This window comes from Cyprinus carpio, chromosome A8 (assembly GCF_018340385.1).
Source record: "Cyprinus carpio isolate SPL01 chromosome A8, ASM1834038v1, whole genome shotgun sequence".
Lineage (NCBI taxonomy): Eukaryota > Metazoa > Chordata > Actinopteri > Cypriniformes > Cyprinidae > Cyprinus > Cyprinus carpio.
In genome coordinates, this window is record NC_056579.1 from 357,286 (window position 1) to 374,849 (window position 17,564).

At 39.1% G+C, this 17,564-nt stretch overlaps 1 long non-coding RNA gene across 1 annotated transcript; it reads left to right on the top strand.

The window, feature by feature from the left end:
- The first annotated feature begins 7,523 nt into the window (after positions 1-7,523).
- Positions 7,524-8,486, top strand: LOC122146008. The gene is made up of 3 exons (XR_006160705.1): positions 7,524-7,641; positions 7,853-7,963; positions 8,465-8,486. It is a non-coding gene; the product is annotated as an uncharacterized LOC122146008 (long non-coding RNA).
- Positions 8,487-17,564: the final 9,078 nt, after the last annotated feature.

Sequence of the window (17,564 nt, forward strand, 5' to 3'; positions counted from 1 at the left end):
GGTCTGAATGAAGGAGTCAAGCGGGCCTCAGAGGAAAAGACTTATGGAAATAAAAGCCGTTCCAGTCAATGTCATGATGTTTTTAGTATTGACTCCTTCGAAAATTTAATCATCATCATAGAGTAGAACTAGTAATCATTGGCTGTTTTTACAAACATTAGGCGTCAAGCATGAGATAAACATTAGCTGGAGCCAGTGTTTCTGACTGAACTATTTAAACAAATGCATAAATAAGCCTGATAAACGACTTTGTATGAATAGACTGTGCAGCGATTCTTGCTGAATCTCATTAGATATACAATTAAGATACAAATTAAAAACTGTATAATTGTCATTTGGAGTGAATAAAGTTTGTGTCATCTCTGAACATTAAGTTGTGGCGTTGTGAGCCAAACCGGACAAATGATTGTGTGTGTGGTGTGTGATTTGTGATGGACAACCAGCCGAGACATTATTCACAAAGAAACACAAACCCTGCTGTTTTTATTTGTCTGTACGGGAACAGGATAGTGAGGGAGGCATTGGAACTAATAGAGAAAAACAGAGCATAATGATCATATGAGAAAAGAGACAAAGCGGTTTCTGATCCCGTTAACCGGAGACACAATGTTCTTCTGAGGAGGGAGGTCTCGCGAGAAGGGATCTCTTCCAGCTCTGCATTGTAAAGGGGTAGGGGTGTGTGAAAAGGCGTGTTGTGTTATATGCTAATGTGACTGAATGTCATCACTCCTCTCCACAGAAAACCATTGTTTCTCTCTGATCTGGAATGAGATTGAGGTTTTGAGGATGGAAATACTTCATATCGTTGACTGTACAGTTCCCTTGTTTGCTTTTAGCCAATATCATATGATTTTGGTTTGTGTGTATTCATGGAAAGTTTTTAGCTGCTTTTTAATCACTCTGCATTAAAAATGATGATATTCCTTTGATTAATAGACTATGCACTATTTTAGATAATCTGTACTGTAGCAGGGCTATTATACTTAACTTTAAAAGTAAAGTTAAAACCATTTCGTTACTTGAAATAACTTAAATGTTTATTGAAACAAAAAAAAATATTTTAAAAAAATGTATTTCAGCTAGTTGCCATTGCAGCATTTTCACTTTAATTCAGTTTAACTTGATGTACTAAAATAACTAAAACCAAATTTAAAAACAAATTTATAAGGAAAGGAAATTACTAAAACTACTGTACTTTTAATCAGAATATAAAACATAAAAACGGATTCAGAATATTAATAAAAACTATAATAGCATCTCAATGATACTAAAATAACACTGCAGCAGGATAGTGTTAAAATGCTTATATCATAAATAAAAGCAAAAATAATGCGTTTTTAATTTATTAACATTAGTTAACATGAATTAATACTGAACAATAATTATGCAGCATTTATGAGACTTAGTTAATATTAATTTCAACATTTAGTACTAATGGCTATTTTTAAATTGAACTTGTATTTTTTTTACCAATGCGCTGTGAACATGAACGACTGTACAAATACTATTAAATGATATACAAGCTTTATTGTTCGCTGTTAGTTAGTCGCAGTATGTAACCCAAGCGCGTCTGTGTTTCTGCGCGCAATTACGCGCCACTCGTGGGCGCGCGGTGACGCACGCCCAAAAACATTTAATGAAAACGTCAGGAATCAAACGGAGTTTCTGCCCCTGAACTTAATTAAACACGGTTTTCATGATAAGAGTATGATTTGGAGGGACGACTTCTGACAATGCACAAATATCAGCTCAGAATTGTTCTCTTGCTGTCCAATCAGCGGCGCCTCCGGTCACGAGTGTGGTTACGTTCAATGGTGATTCTCTGCTAGTTAATGATGAACTGGTTACCGGCAGCGCCCCGTGATTCCCAGCGATAATCACATATGTTTACGATCAGCACTCACTTCTCCAGACGGACACCAAAACCCGCCTCGGGCGCCGGGGTCCTCTCAAGAGAGAGCCGCTTCCAGGTTGACCCCGGTGGCGGAGGCGTATGCGAGCACGGTCTCCAGCAACGTGGCGGGCCGAGTTTCGCCCCTAAAAACTCCGACCGGGATCGCGCTCCGTCCACTCTTCGGTGAGACAATTCCAAGGGCCGGTTCCGGGTGGTTGAACGTCTTAAGCCCCGCTCTGGACGCCGCGCCTGACGCGGATGTTGAACGGAGACACGCTGGGCGGAGCGATGGCGAGGCCTGCACTCTTCCACCGGACCCGGTCTCAGTCAACTTCTCGGACACGCATCTCCATCACGTACTACCCTGCGCATCCATCGGGCAAACAGCCATCGACCGGGTGGCCACCATCGACTTCTACCGGCGACACCGCCGCTCTCGGCTCGGGAAGAGAGACGTCTTATCCTGCGCCCGTCGCTATGCGGAGCTCCACGATGAACTCGACCAATGTTTTGTGCTGCCATTCAGCTCTCCAGTCTTGCAGCTCTCACTGATTTGTAACTTCTATTCTGTGGTGTCTGGGGTTTGATCTGTGCACTTTGTGCTCGAGGGACGACCGGTGGACCGGGCATTCTGTTGTCACATCCGTTGAACTGGGTTTATTTTTCAAGGTCCTCGTTGCTGTGTCAAACACACAACTTATTTGTCGTCTACAAAACATAAGAGGTAAATTGTAAGACTATGTATACTTTCTGTTAAAATCAATTTAGTACGTAGCTTATTATATAATACCATTTTTTGACAACTTACTGTAATGAAATGTCACTCGTATCGCTCGCTGTCAAGACACTAAACCATACAAATATTATATTTATATTAAATAGGATAGGCCTATCGGGCACTATCTATATATAGATATATCGCCACTTATATATAATATATATATCTACTATATATATATCTAGATGCCCTTTGCAGATATATAGTACAATTTTATTCATATAATATAACACAAACACATAGACAAAAAAATCAGTGTCACTTTGTAATTAATTGAATCTGTAATAAACAAATCAAAAACTCTGAAATAAAATAAAAAACTTTCAATGTCTAAAATTCACTTTAACCCATTACTTAGGCTTTAGTGACACTAATAAGCCAGATGGACACCTTCTGCTCTCATGTTTACATCTATATTTAAATATGTCTTTCATTAAAGGTTTCACAGCCAATAATGTTAAGAACTGTATAAAATAAAAATATACAATAGCTTTAATTCATGAACAGCAAATGTTAACAAGTTAACTTCCAGTCACCCTACTGGCCTATTCGCAATACAAGGATATAATAATGCCCTCCCAAAATAAAAATAAGATCTATATAGATATTTCTAAAAAATACAAAAACAAAAAAAATAAAAATAGGAATAATAAAAATGACAAAAAACAGAACAGGAATTATTATATCTCTCAGAATAAATGAAATGAAAATGACTACGATACAAAAATGACCACTAATCAAAATATTTTAAAATAAATTATAATAGTACCTCAATGAACAAGCCTATAGTAAGATTAAACGCACTATATATATGTGAAAATGGTGTATGTGTAAATTGCCCTTATAACTAACAATAAGTATAATCCCATCACTTTCCCCTAACAGAATCTTTTACTGTGATTCATTAAATGAAGGATTATTATAATGCCATTCATTGAAATCACAACATACAAAATAATGCACTAGCTAAGTGAACAAGCTTTATAAACTCCACAAAACTCTTAGACTCTCTAGTGCCCCGTGGACAACCTAGCCACAGAACGTTATGGTTTCCTTTTTTGGATTGTCTGCTCTATGAATGACCATTGTGTGTTGTCTTCTTCTCTTGCAAGCACTTAGTATTATTTAACATGACTTGCAGCAGAAAAAGCGTGATATTACAAAGCTGTCATCAGAATTCTATTCAGATGCGTTGATTTTGCAGGATGAGTGATGTGTGTATCGGCGCTGATTCCATTTGTATGTTTTTTTGCTGCTTTTTAATGGGAGGGTGACGTGTGGACCACTCAGGGACCACCACTTCTACCACACACAACAACAACACTACATCCCCACACAAGCACTGGTCCCTCAGACTCAATCAGTCTCTCTTCACGCACACCCCCTCATTTATTGCAGCACCTTTATGTGTGAGCGGGTCCGGGGTCGTTATCCATCAATGTCCAGCGTGTGACCCGCCACATGTCTTGTCAAAGACCCCAGTGTCCCCCGAACCCATCACTGGTACACACAGGGTTTGACCAAAGCGGTGTTTGGTGTAATCAGGAACAATCACAGCAGTAACAAATCAGCCTCAGCTCAGAGTTTCTAGTCGTGACGTCAGGTGTGAGACGCTATTTACAGGAACATAACCAGTGCTTTACATGCGCACGGCTCAATTTGATGGTTGATTTTTTGTTCTATATCAAACTCTCTTCTTTTCAGAATAATGGAGTAAAAACAAACAAACCACACATTTAAGTGTTCATTTCAGAATGTTCATTTCAATGTGTTTAATTCGATTGGGGTCTGCTCGATTTTCAATCTTTAAAAGAGTTTTTCTCTTACGCAACACCAGACTTTACGGTTTTATTCTCTCACGATATTATTAAGGTTTGTTCCTCTGCCATTCACAACGTGATTGATGCATTTAATTTTATTCCTAAGAACATGCTGAATATGTGCTTGTTTTCACTGTATTCAATGATGTATGTGCATAAAAAGAGAAAATCTACACAATTCCTCTTTGAAAAAAAAACATTTAAATCTAATATGAACACTAAAATAACAAAAAACAAATTTGAACTGGCGTCTATGGCAATATTCAGATTCATTGGTCGCTGGAAACTGTATTTTCAACTTGATATCGCTATATTTAACTCGGATGGTGCCTCATTGTGACCATTTCTACTGTCTGTATTCCCCAGCGAAATTTGGAATATAACAAACAGCTTTTCTGGTATAATGCTGACTAGTTCACCTGGTGAAGATCATGTGCTGGTCTTGCATTAGACGTTTGACGTAAACAATCAAAGTGCTGTCACACAGTCACCACAACCTGCGTGATGAAGCTTAAGGCACCGCTTTTTCTCAAGCACTTTGATTGTTAACTCATGATGAAGACACATCTAGCTGAAAACTCTAAAAATTCAATGACACAAAAGGTTATGGCAAATTAAACTGCCATGGAAACCAAACAATCAGTTGACTAGCAATTGAAAATATTGAAAGTATTGAAACTAATTTAATCATAATCTGATGAATTAAATAAAATATTATAACAATAATATAAACAATACAACGTCTCATTTTAATTTTGACTTAACTTGTACTAAAAATAACTACAACTAACAATTGAATTTGCTAATAAATATAGGACGTGTTGTGTTTGTTGAGTGTGCATTGTGTGTGTGTGTGTGTGTGTTGAGTAGAGGAGAGAGAGAGAGCCGAGGAGGAGAGATGACGAGAGCGATACAGAAAAAGAGATGAGAGAGATCCTTCACACGAGAGAGAGAGAGAGTTATGAAAAAGACAGAGTAGGAGTTAGGTATAACCAAAAAATGTTGAGGTGTTGTGTGAAAAAATTATGAAACTTATTTGAAATTAGTAAAATTGTTGTTTGTACTGAACATATATTGTGTGACCCCTTGGAGCACAACTAAAAACCAGTTCCATAGGGGTCGATTTTCTTTTCGAAAATAAATAAAAAAATAATGAGATTGATTCATCATTACTGAAGCTTCTGAATAAATAATCTCTCCATTGATGTATAGGTTGATCGGGGGACAATATTGTCTGAGATGCGATAAAGATTACAACTATTTGAACAATCTGCGGAATCTGAGGTGAGGCAAAAAAAATCGAAAGAGTGAGCTAGAAATCATCTTTTCTTTTAACACCGCTTTTTAGCAATTAGCAATGCAATATACTAATTTCAAAAATTAAGTTTTGATTCTTGATTTACTGTGGGAGGGAGACCTTACCAAAATATCTTAATCGGTAACTCATGCATCTTTACCTAATATCACTTAATTGATTTTGCGCATAAAAAGACAAATCAAGATAAATCTGATCCCATTTACAGTGGATTGTTGTCTATTGCTACAAATATACCCAGACGACTTATGACGTCTTTTGTGCGTCGGGACATCACACACAACAATGAATATATTAAATTGGAAGGTGTTGCAACTTTTAAAACCTGTGAGACAATGAAGTTAACGCAATCCCACCGGACAATATTGCTCTTGCTCGCAACGTTATATTATATAAACATGCATAGTAAATGCTCAAGTACATCAAATGCTTCATATCCTGACTCTGGATTTTCGAGTGGTTCTGTGCTAGTGTAGCCGTTTTCTTTTCTTTGACTGAATAGGGGATGTTCCCAGACACGGAGACGAGCGAGGCTTCACGGCCCCGCCGCCCGAGAGTCTATCACACATGCCAAGTAGAACGGTTGGTTCGAGTTCTAAGGGCGGAACGGTGTGTTGTTGATTGTGAAGTCGGGCGGGGTCAATAGGCGTCAGCTGCGTCAGTTTTCTTTTTGTTAACCTCGTTGTACACTCTGTATCCATCAGCCAAACAAAATACATACACCCTACGAAATGCCTGATGTGTGATGAATGCTTGTTGATGATGATTTGCTGTTGATGATGTGTGCAGATACGGATGCATTGCTGGAACATACTGGGGAGTGATGCTGTTCATCAGGAATGTCGTGGGATCGTGGGTCAGGCGGGCATCGGTAAGATAACTGACCAGCAGCACTGATCCGGATCAGAAGGAATGGGTAGGTCACAGACTGTGTTGTGTTCCTGCAGCTCTGTCCTGCCCATCGTTCTCATGGCTATTGTGGTGAATCATGTATCACTGAGACTCTCAACATCAGCCCATTGCCACCAACGGCTTTCGTGCGCGGGCGTTTGGCAGTGTGTGTATTATTATTATATTCATAACCATAATTGTATTATGTAAGTGGGGAGTTGGTTGGATGTACATGCTTAAAATCAAGGATAATTAAGATTTGAACGCACCTGAATGTAATGCATTATCTGAAACGTTTATTTTTATTTAGTTGGAAATAATGTTACCATTCAAATAGCTAGAGAATTATGTTTTTTTCTATGTTTAGTTATTTTTTTAATTTTTGTTCAACTATATAGATATATATAAAGGAGCTATAGATATAGATATATAATATAGATCTATATAGGTCTTCTGAACTTTTTTATTCATCAAAAAACCTGAAAAAAATTTCTAATCAGCTGTTTTCAACAATAATCATAATAAATGTTTCATAAAGCAGCATATCATCATATTAGAATGATTTCTGATGATCATGTGACACTGAAGACTTAATAATTGATTGCTTTGAATAATAAGCTGCACATCACCGACATAAATTACAGTTTAACAGGATAGGAAAACAGTAATTTTACAATAGTTAAAAAAAGTTAGGTATTGAGATTTATTCTTCACTAACTGTGACTCTGTTTCTAAGTGTTTGGTTATATTGGTCTAAAGTGACCGGGCCGTTTTGGTCTGTGATTGGATGTTTTTCAGGGGGCGGGGGGGCGTATTACCTGATCTCAGGAGTTTGGGTCCAGAGTTTGGAGGATCCATCGGTCTGATCTTTGCCTTCGCCAATGCCGTCGCTGTGGCCATGTATGTAGTAGGGTTTGCAGAAACCGTCGTTGAGCTTCTGGATGTGAGTATGAACACAAAGGCCTTGGATGAATGATGATGAGCATGACAGACCTGATGTTTCTTCATCAGACTCATGCATTAGTGTTTTTGGTCATGCACCTGATTTTCATTGTTTTTTTTTTATGTACATGTCTGCTGTGGTTGTTTGAGGGTGATGGGCTGACATATAGCATCCATATTAATTCATTATGTAAACGCACTGTGTTTGTCAGAGTATAGACGCTCTCATGACGGATGAGATCAATGACATAAGGATCGTTGGCACGCTCACTGCCGTCTTACTGCTGGGCATCTCTGTCGCTGGAATGGAGTGGGAGGCAAAAGTCAGTATATTCCTACATTCACGTATCTGTGGACACAGAATTATATAGCTGTGCATGTTTAAAAAAAATTATTCTCCTGATTTGCATCCTAAAATCACATCATCTATAATCCACTTATCAAAATAACAAATGCAACCAAATGTCAAAAGTGTCAAAATGTTTCATTTAAAAGTGTAATCCGGATTAGTCATCAAAAAATGTCACGCATGTGAAAAAAGGGCTGAGAATTATTTAAATAGTGATAATCTGGCTCAGATTCAGACAGGAATCATGTGTTGTCGTTTTTTTTTGCTGATTAAGGGGAAAAATAAAAGATAAATAAGGGATGTAAAAGAAAAATGCTAAGAAAAAAACAATTTAATGAGAAAATGTGGTTCCCCGAAACAGACATATTTTTGGGAAACAGCAGCTCAAAATTTGTGTTGGATTTCATTCAGTGGATATGATGCAGGCGGTGTTATTCTGCAGCTATTGAAGTCATGATGTCTGATGTCTTTGCAGGCCCAGATTGTGTTAATGGTGGTTCTTGTGGCGGCTATTGCAACTATTATCGGTCCTTCTCCCTTGAAATAAAGGAAACCCCAAGGTTCTTTAGTTATAACTAGGGCTCTACCATCGTGATCATTGATAATTATTTAAAAATCTGTGTGGGGGGGGGGGAAAATCCCATGACATGTTCTTCCCGTTTTTGTCTGCTCAAAGCTGCCCAAAAGATGGAGAAAATGGGGCCAGACTTCAGGATGTGAGACCTTCTTCCCGTCTTTTCTATCTTCTTCCGGCCGCCACAGGAATCCCCAGCAGGAGCCAATATATCAGGAGACTGGCGGTTTTAGGCATTTTTCTCTCACAGAGATACCATAGGAGGGCCATATAGAACCTTTCAGTGATCATTTTAAAAAAACTTTTTTTTAGTGTGAAGAAAAAGTTTGAACCACTATAAGGCCTTATTTTTTTTTGGGTGTAAAGGTTTTCATTTGGGAAAAATTGATGCCAGTAAGAGGGTTTTTCAGAGTTTGCTGGGTTTTGGTGGCATCACAGTGATTGGGCTCTCTAGGATCCGCAGTCAGCGTTCCTAAGGAACTCTCTGGCGATCCATAAATGGGTGGTTTACATCGCTGTGCCATCTCGAACGGTTTTTTGGTGCGTTTTTTTCTGGGTTGTTGTATTGTGGTTCAGAAGTGAGTTTTGCCCTTCGCTGTGCTTGCAGGCTCGTGTACGTGCGGGATGCCACGGAGATGATAAGGCACCCTGTGGGGTCGCTGGAGAACTGCACGACGCGCCTGCACGCTGGGATTCGACTCCCCATCTGCAAAGAGGGCGGCTGCAAGTACGGCTTCAGAAGACTTCCAGGGTGTGACAGCAACGCAGCACCAGGATGTCTCATAGTTATCCTTATTTGGAATCCTGCGATGTTCAGTGTGGGGGGGAAATTACTTAAAGTAAGGGTTCAAATGCTTTACTCCCTTAAAAAAAAATAAATTTTCTTTTTTATTTTTTGGGGTTTCTTTTTAAGGAAAATAGCGTATACTTTGCTTTTGTTTTCATGGGCTTTTGGTTGCTTGTTTGTTTTTAATATAAAAAGTTCTATTTTGGGGAAGGGAAAATACGTTCACACCAGGGCTCTATACCCGGTTTCAATGAGGCCCCCAGGTGGGATGCAAGTGTTTTTTTTGGTAGTTTTGCCAACGAGTTCTCATTTCACTCCTGCCCACGGGTTTTTAAAAAGCAAATTTCATTGTGCACCCAGGCGTGCTGGGCTGAACCCAGGGGCATGTTGGCACTGATATTTTAAAGCAACTGGAATAGACGTGCCATTTACCAACAAAAACCGTCGTTAAATGCAAAGGAATTCGGACTCACCCCAAGGGTGCACCGTACACGTTTGACCAATGTTAGATCGTTAAAATAGGGCCTTTAAAAGGAAATGAATTGAGCCTCAGGCTGAATGAAATGTAAATTCATGTCTGTACAGTAGAGGACGCAGCTCAAACAAACCTTCAGCTGTGCTGCCATTCCTGGATTACATGAAGAATAATATGCATTTGAATAGAGGAAAGTTTCGACACAAAAAAAGATTCACCAAAAGCAATTTTTTTATTAAAGTCATTTTTTATTATTATTATGGTTTAATTGGATCATCAAAGCTCGCAGCAAAGACACTGTTTATAAAATGGGGAATTAAATACAAAGGATATTTGTGTAATGTTCATTTCTTAATTATTGTAGTTTTCATCAATTCTGAGTTTGCATTTCACTGTTTTTATGATTTTGGGGGAATACTGAATCTGTTCTTGTGTGCGTGGTGGATGAATAAATGCATGTTGCATTTGTCTAGACTACAGACCCTCATGTCACAACCACACACACACACAAACACACACACACACACAACACATCTGCACCCACTCCCGCTTCTCTCAAAATGAGCACAGAAGAGCTGTCAGTCAAAACATGGGGGTAAAAAAAAGTAACTTTGGCGTTTTCTTCCTTGTAAATTAAAAGTAAGCATTTACTAGTTACTTGAAAAAAGTAATTGGGTTTCGTATTTGGGTTACTTGTAATGCCAAGAGATGTTAGTAACTCATTTCAGCTTTTGATGTTCTGTGATGTTTATGAAACTTTCAGGTGATGAGTTTGGTGTCTGGCTTGGGCCGCCATAAAAGTGGGATCTTCTCGGCCACTCTATTCATCGGCGCTGGCATCTCTGGTCACGCTCCCAAAGTCTTCCAGGTCAGGGGCAATACAAACCTCCTTCTGAACATGTCTTTAAATTTGGTTAAAAGGTATTTTGTAATTTGGATACTAGGTAAAAAAGAGTTGCTAGTTAAAGGAGTTTTGGTTTATTGCGTTTTCTAAAAAAATTAAAGAAACGACACTGACTTTCGTCACTTCCTGATTCTGTGATATTTCTCGTTACAGAATGACTTACAAATAAATCTTGTGTGTTTGTGAAGTTATCAGAACACCCAGATCAAATTAGCAATTACATAAAGTGTTATTTGGCGAATTCTTCATAGTCTAAAAATTTGAGCGGATATTTGGTTTATTCCCGCCCATAAATCTCTATCTATAAAGTAAGCATCTTGATAATGGCACATGGGCGTTCATCCAAGATGCTCCCTGATCTGTTATTTCTCGTTGTGTGTGGCTATTTGGTTTTCTTTTTTAAAAAAAAACAGATGCATGCTGAACGGTGTGAGTTCTCTGGTTTTCAACAGCTCTGATAAGTAGCTAATTAATTAATGTGACGAGCACAAGGAAAAACACATTAATTACCTATTTTGCATATGCTACAATTTTTGTCTGTTTCCTGTCTGATTCGGACAACTTTACCTGTGTAATTTTCTTATTTGCCCTATATCTTCTGCAGTTGGTTATTTACTGTTTAACAAAACAGCATGATACAACAAGCTTGCGCTTTTTGATTTTTGTGCGGGAGAAATATAATAAGTTGGATGATGGAGTAATTTATTACACAATCAATCCGGTGGCCATCAGCGAGCGAGGCAATATCATTGGTTTACCGTGCATAGACAGGTTATGGTTTATAGGTTCACACTGCCCAGGGAATGCTGGTTGAATCTGGCAAGCATGGGGAAATAGTTGATTGATAGGCAATGTAAAATCGCTGTTTTAATTAAAAGTGTCTATGAAATTTTGAAATGCAAAAATGATTAAAAGACAAACTTGCATGAGAAAAATCCTATCTATTTGCAGAAAAATGATATATCAGAGCTTCCTATGATCTTATATTTGTTTAATATAACCTTCATTCTGTTCATTCAGGTTATCTGTTCTGTGAGTTGCTGGAGGAGTTTAATGGTGTGTGTGGTTTGGTAGGCCTTGTGTAAGGAGTAAACATCTCACACTGGAATGCATGTGTTTGCGCCAAAGGATACGGGAAGAAAAAAGAACATCATGCGCGCTATGGCCTCACCTTCCATCATCGGCCTCCTTTGGCCTTCCTCATGATCGGTTGAACTACACCCCACTGGATGCTGACTTATCTGCTTACATGTTAATGACAGAGATGTGTCAAAATCCAGGTGTGTGGGTTTTCATTCAGCTGCGTTGAACATCATAGCGTTCCCATTTCATTTCCAACTTATTCCTTGGCCTCTTCCGCCTTGATAAAATTTCTCTGTTTTCCAAGCATCGATGGCAAACTCCCCAGGCAAGCGTGTTAAGCAGGGTATCATCAATGATTGAAACTGAAAATGAGCGTGCTGTGTGTCTTCGTCATGGTAGCTGATTACTGATGGTTTAATACATCATTGAGTAATTCACAGATCTCCGTCTAAAAAAAACAGGGTGTGCGTGACCGAGTTTCAAATACTACAACAAGTGGGTTGTCGTTTAGCTGGAGCCGTGCTGTGCTGCGTGGTGATGTTTGTGATCAACTGGTGGGCAAGGCTGCTCACAAACGGGCATCGTTCTGGCGCTCTACATCTACTGGTCAGCTACAAGAAACCAGGTCTGTTCTTGCTTTACAGCGCTCATTATGATTATGTGAAAACACTTTACAATAAGGTCTCATTTGTTGCAATTTAAAACAGAAAGTTATCGAACGCGAAGACTTTCTTATGTACAAAAGATTTTTGACAAAGAAAACTGTACGACGGGACTTGGTTTATGAATCGTTTGTTGATTGGATGGTTGGGATGTAGGGCGTGGCTCTTCAGTAGAGCTGCTCCTGGCTGTGGGCGTGATGTTTAAAGTACACTCTAATGATTGTGAGAATGTCCGTTGCAATGACGTTCACCATGAGGAGAAGATTCAGTTCTGATCATTGTGTGTGATGATATACAGATGTGGATTTTTGGTTGTGTTCGACAACATGTTTAAAAAGTGAGGAAAGTTAACATAATGAATCCTTCACTAACATGTGACTACAACATGAATAGCTGCTTTTTAGAGCAAAGATAAACAAAATGCACCACGTATGAATCATTCCCAATAAGATAGCATAATGATTGCTTTTAACTGTTAAAAAAGTAAAAAAAAGGTAAAAAATGAACAGAGATTTCAGCTTGAATACGTTGCACAATATAGTATCATATATATTTGTAAGTATTATTAAAAAGTAGTAAAAATGTGACATGATGATATAGTTGTCGCCGCAATAAAACGCAATAATATGCTCTTTGTAAAACAACTTAAAGTAAATGCGAAGTAAATGATATGGCAGTATGTCAGTACTTTTTAGCAAAATATATTAGGTGTTGTGTGTTTTCAGTTCATGTGTCAACTTATGCGACATGCTGTGTAAAATCTTTTACATAATAAGTCATATTTGATAATTTTCACAGAATCAGATTTAGATATATGTCTTGGTGGTCATGTGCGTTGGTTAATTAAAAATGCTGTGTGTGTGATGTTGGTTTTGTTCGTTTGTTAGTTCATTAACATGGTTAAGTCAGCCTTCCTGTATGATCATGAGTTACACTGGTGTTTCAAATGTAATATCTTGAATGTCAACGCTGCAGTCCCTTTTTGTGTCTAAAAAGTGTCCTGCCATAATGCCAATAAATGTAATTTTGTGGGTTCATGTATAAAGGAATTAGTTCATTCCAAAGAAGATTGGAATATTGTTTCTGTCATCATTACTCACCCTTGTGTTAATAATTTTCTAACTTTTGTCTGTTGTGTAACACCAAATAATATAAGGATTATAGTTTTGAAGAATTGTGGGTTAAAACTCTGTAACAGTTTTCTGGTAGCCAATGACTTCTCGTAGTGTTTTTTTCCTCCTTTAGTTATGATAGGACGTCAGTGTGTGTATCTATACAGATCGGTGTTTTCATTCAATATATTTTCTATCATAGTGTGTGAAGAATGTAAAAACTCGTATATAAGTTGATTTGGAACGACTTTATGAGGGAGAGTAAATTTTAGTAGCAGATGTTGTAGATTGAGTTGTGTGTGAAAAACGTTGTCCCTTTCTTTACTCCTGTGTGAGAGTGCTGGTATTGTAAACGTGTTATTGCGCTTTATGTTTTAAATTGTTCACTAAATCACAACTGAGTGTCAAAAATGCATCTTTTCTGACTGCAGAGTGTTGACACTGGGGTTCGTCGAACACAAGCGCTGATGTACAATAAGGCACTAACACACAGATCGCATTCTCAGGGGGGGTTGAGGACCATATCAAAGAACGTTACGGTGATCCACAGAACAGATGCTGTCATCTGTGACTCTATTGAGGACCCAAAAACCTCTCTGAGTGAAATCATTTTTCCCACAGGCCTCAGTGTCTCGTAATGTCCGGATACCCAAACTCATAGACCAGGCGCTGCTGTTTCTAGTGCACCGCCTTCACACAAAAAACGTGGGTTTGATGGTGCTGTGGCCACAGTGCGCATTACGGTTAGTAGATTCAATAAAACATTTGACGCATTGAAGTTATGAGCAGCTACACAAAGTCCGAACATGCACTTGTTTTGTATTTTCCCACAGGGATTCCGTAGGCCGAACTATAAGGGACATGATGAACGAGGCAGGCCCGTATCAGCGCTGGCTTCATGTGAAAGGGGGAAAAAAAACCAAAACACAAAAGAAAGACCCCCCCCTGACAGCCCAAGAGAAGAAAGAAACTGGCCCTTGATGAAAGACACTGAAATCAAAGCCTTCTACACTCCTGTGTGTTTGCTGATGAGTCTCAGGCAAGGGAGCCCAGTATTTTTCTCCGCAGGTCAGAAACAAAGAGCTCATGTAATTGGAATCAATCAGGAACGTCGCTTTAAAAATACGAGTAAACACTGATGTTGTTGGGATTCAACCGACTACTTGTTTGGGTCGCCTAAACCCCAACACAACTGTGCGTGTTTGGCTTTAAGAACAACTGGAGGGACGGTTGGAGTGAGATGACGGATGTGGAAAACCATACATCATACACATCCAGTGAGTCTGACCTGTGTGATGATCGTCATGTCATTCACCTTTAAGAAACTGAAATCTTCATCTGAAATTATGCTGTGTGTGTTTCAGTGACGCGTTTGACCTACAGTCGGTTTGTGTTGTGGTTCTCTTGAGACTGAAGGAAAGGTCCTTGACCTCTCTTAACATTCAAGGTGGATGGCGTTTCCTGGCCAAAGTGGGGCTAATCGTTTTTTTGAGTCTTTTCTCAGTGATTTTAACTCTGCTTATGTTGCGTCTTTTCTTCAGATGAAATTGCAGAACCTGCAGGGAGGAAAAGCCTCTGGAATGAAGGACACTCCTGGTGTCCATTAACCCATCCAAAGACTTTGTGCCAGCGATTCCTCAAAACCGTCATCCTAAATCACCAGCTGCCAAAGCAGCCCGCTCATCTTCCAGAGGTCAGGAAAACCATGACGTGCTGCACGGTTAAAAAGAATAGTTCATTCCAAAAAATAAAAAATGTCCTCAAGATTAGGACGAGTTTGTTTCTTCATTAGGTTGTAGAAAAATGTAGCAATGCATCAGTTGTCTCAGCAATGGATGCTCTGTAGTGAATGGGTGCCGTCAGATGAGCTAGAGTCCAAAACACCTGATAAAAACATCACACTAATCCACAAGTAACACCAAACACTCCAGTCCATCTGTAACATCTGGAGAAAGGACAGAAAAAGTTGAAACAAATCCAGCATTAAGACCGTTTTTAACTATATGCGATTGCAGAGCACTCCATTGCTTAGAACACTGATGCAGTGCCTACATTTCTACCAAACCTCAGGAAGAGAACACACACCATCCTGATCTCAGATGAATTGAGGGTGAGAGAGCATTTTCAGCAAATTTTCATTTTTCTGGGTGAACTACTCCTTTGATGAGTGTTTGTGTGAAGAGGAGTAAAACCGTTAAAAGACTGAATCAAGTCTTTGTCTCATTTTATTGTGTTCCCATTAGAGCCACTCCAAATATCCTCCAGTTCATGAATTTCCTCAGGGCTTCCCTTCAATGTATTAATGTACAGATTTGGGTTCTTCAGAACGTCAGACTCAATGCGCTCAGGGATTAGTCCTGATCGCTTGTGTTCTTAAATTCATGATGGAATGCTAATTCTCCCCGGAAGAATTGCTATGGTGTTTTTGTCTCAGATTTTTCTGTATCTGTGAGTAAAGATGATGCTAAGTTCTCCTCTCTCTGGAGACCCGATTCGATGCGTGTGTGATTTCAGAATACCAAGAAGCCTCCGATGCAGCTCAGTCCTGCAGATGAGAAACTTGCTTGGTTGCCGCAGGTCAACAGTTTTGCCAGTGAGTGTAAAACTAGTAGCATTTAGAAAAACGCCATTGATGTTTGGTTGTGCTGTTGTTGACGATCTGTGATGGTTAAGAAGAGTTTTTCGCCATGTCGCCGGTAGGGTGATTATTGTTCCTCTGTGATTTCTTGTTAGCTTCAAGGAAAGAAATGACGTCTGATTGATTACGTGCTTTGTTAGCTTGTGTGTTATTTTGAGTAGTCCATAGTTGCAAATCCAATCATAAAGAAATGGGCTGCTCGGAAATGCAAGTGTCAGTTGTGTTCATTGGAGGGGAATAGCTATAACTAGGTTTGGATCACTGACCGCCTGGGAGCTTGTTGGTAGTTGATTGCGTGTGAAATGTTATTTTTAGTTCAATTTGTGGCTTGGTTTTATAAAGGTAGAGCGTGAAGGCCTTTAGGTTGTTTACGTTGTTTTAAGTTCCTGAGGGAATTGCGCGCTAGTCGGTTGTTTGTTTTGTCAGACAGTTGTGTTTGGACGTGCTAAGGTTTGCAACAATCAAGCAATTGATAAAATGGTAGTGATTTAGTGAAAATCTGTATGACTTGAAAGCTTTTTGCGTTCTTGCACCACAGAATGGTCTTGGTCATTTGCTCGCAGTAAGGTCAGGATTGGGGTACTTCTCTGGGACATCCACCTGTTCTGGTGTGAGACGTATACAAACATTGTAAGCCAAAGAACGCATCACAAGGTAAGTTTCGATCCATGGGACTATTACTGAGTGCATTGTTTTGCTCCGAATCCACAAGAAATAGCTGTTGTTTGATTCTGTGCTCAGTAAGGAAGATGTTGAGGAGGATGATCGAGCCGTACAAACTGAAGGGAGGAATGGACATGGGAGCAAAGGGAAAGCGCTGAGAAACTGAAGGCTGAGAACCCTGGAAGGGAATCCCCAGATAATGAGCTGGAGCTCTACAGGGTCCAAGTTACCATCAGGGTACTCTTCAGGGAGATGAGATGGCTCGTAACATTGCTTTGGATATGGAGCTCCGCGTGTCTCTGAATGGTCATCTAAAACAGTGAGAGAACACTAATCAGAAAAGACGACTGTAAGACGTGGCTCTTCCGGGAAGCACATACTAACCAAAAAAACTTATTTGGATGGATTCTTATTTAGAAGCAGTTACAGTGTTTAAAGAGAAAAAAAAAATTACCGGAACCGATTGATTTTTTTTTTTTGAGTGATTGAATTCTGCTAATAGTTCTTAAATGTTTATATTCTTCAATCGCAATGTAAAGACTAAGACAACATAGGAACATTTACTGGAAAATTTGTGAGATTTCAGAAAATGCGGTTTTAGTTGAGAGTTACTTCTGTTTAAGTTGAATGTGATGAAAAAGAAAACACTTTAGAGGACACACAAAATAATACAAACA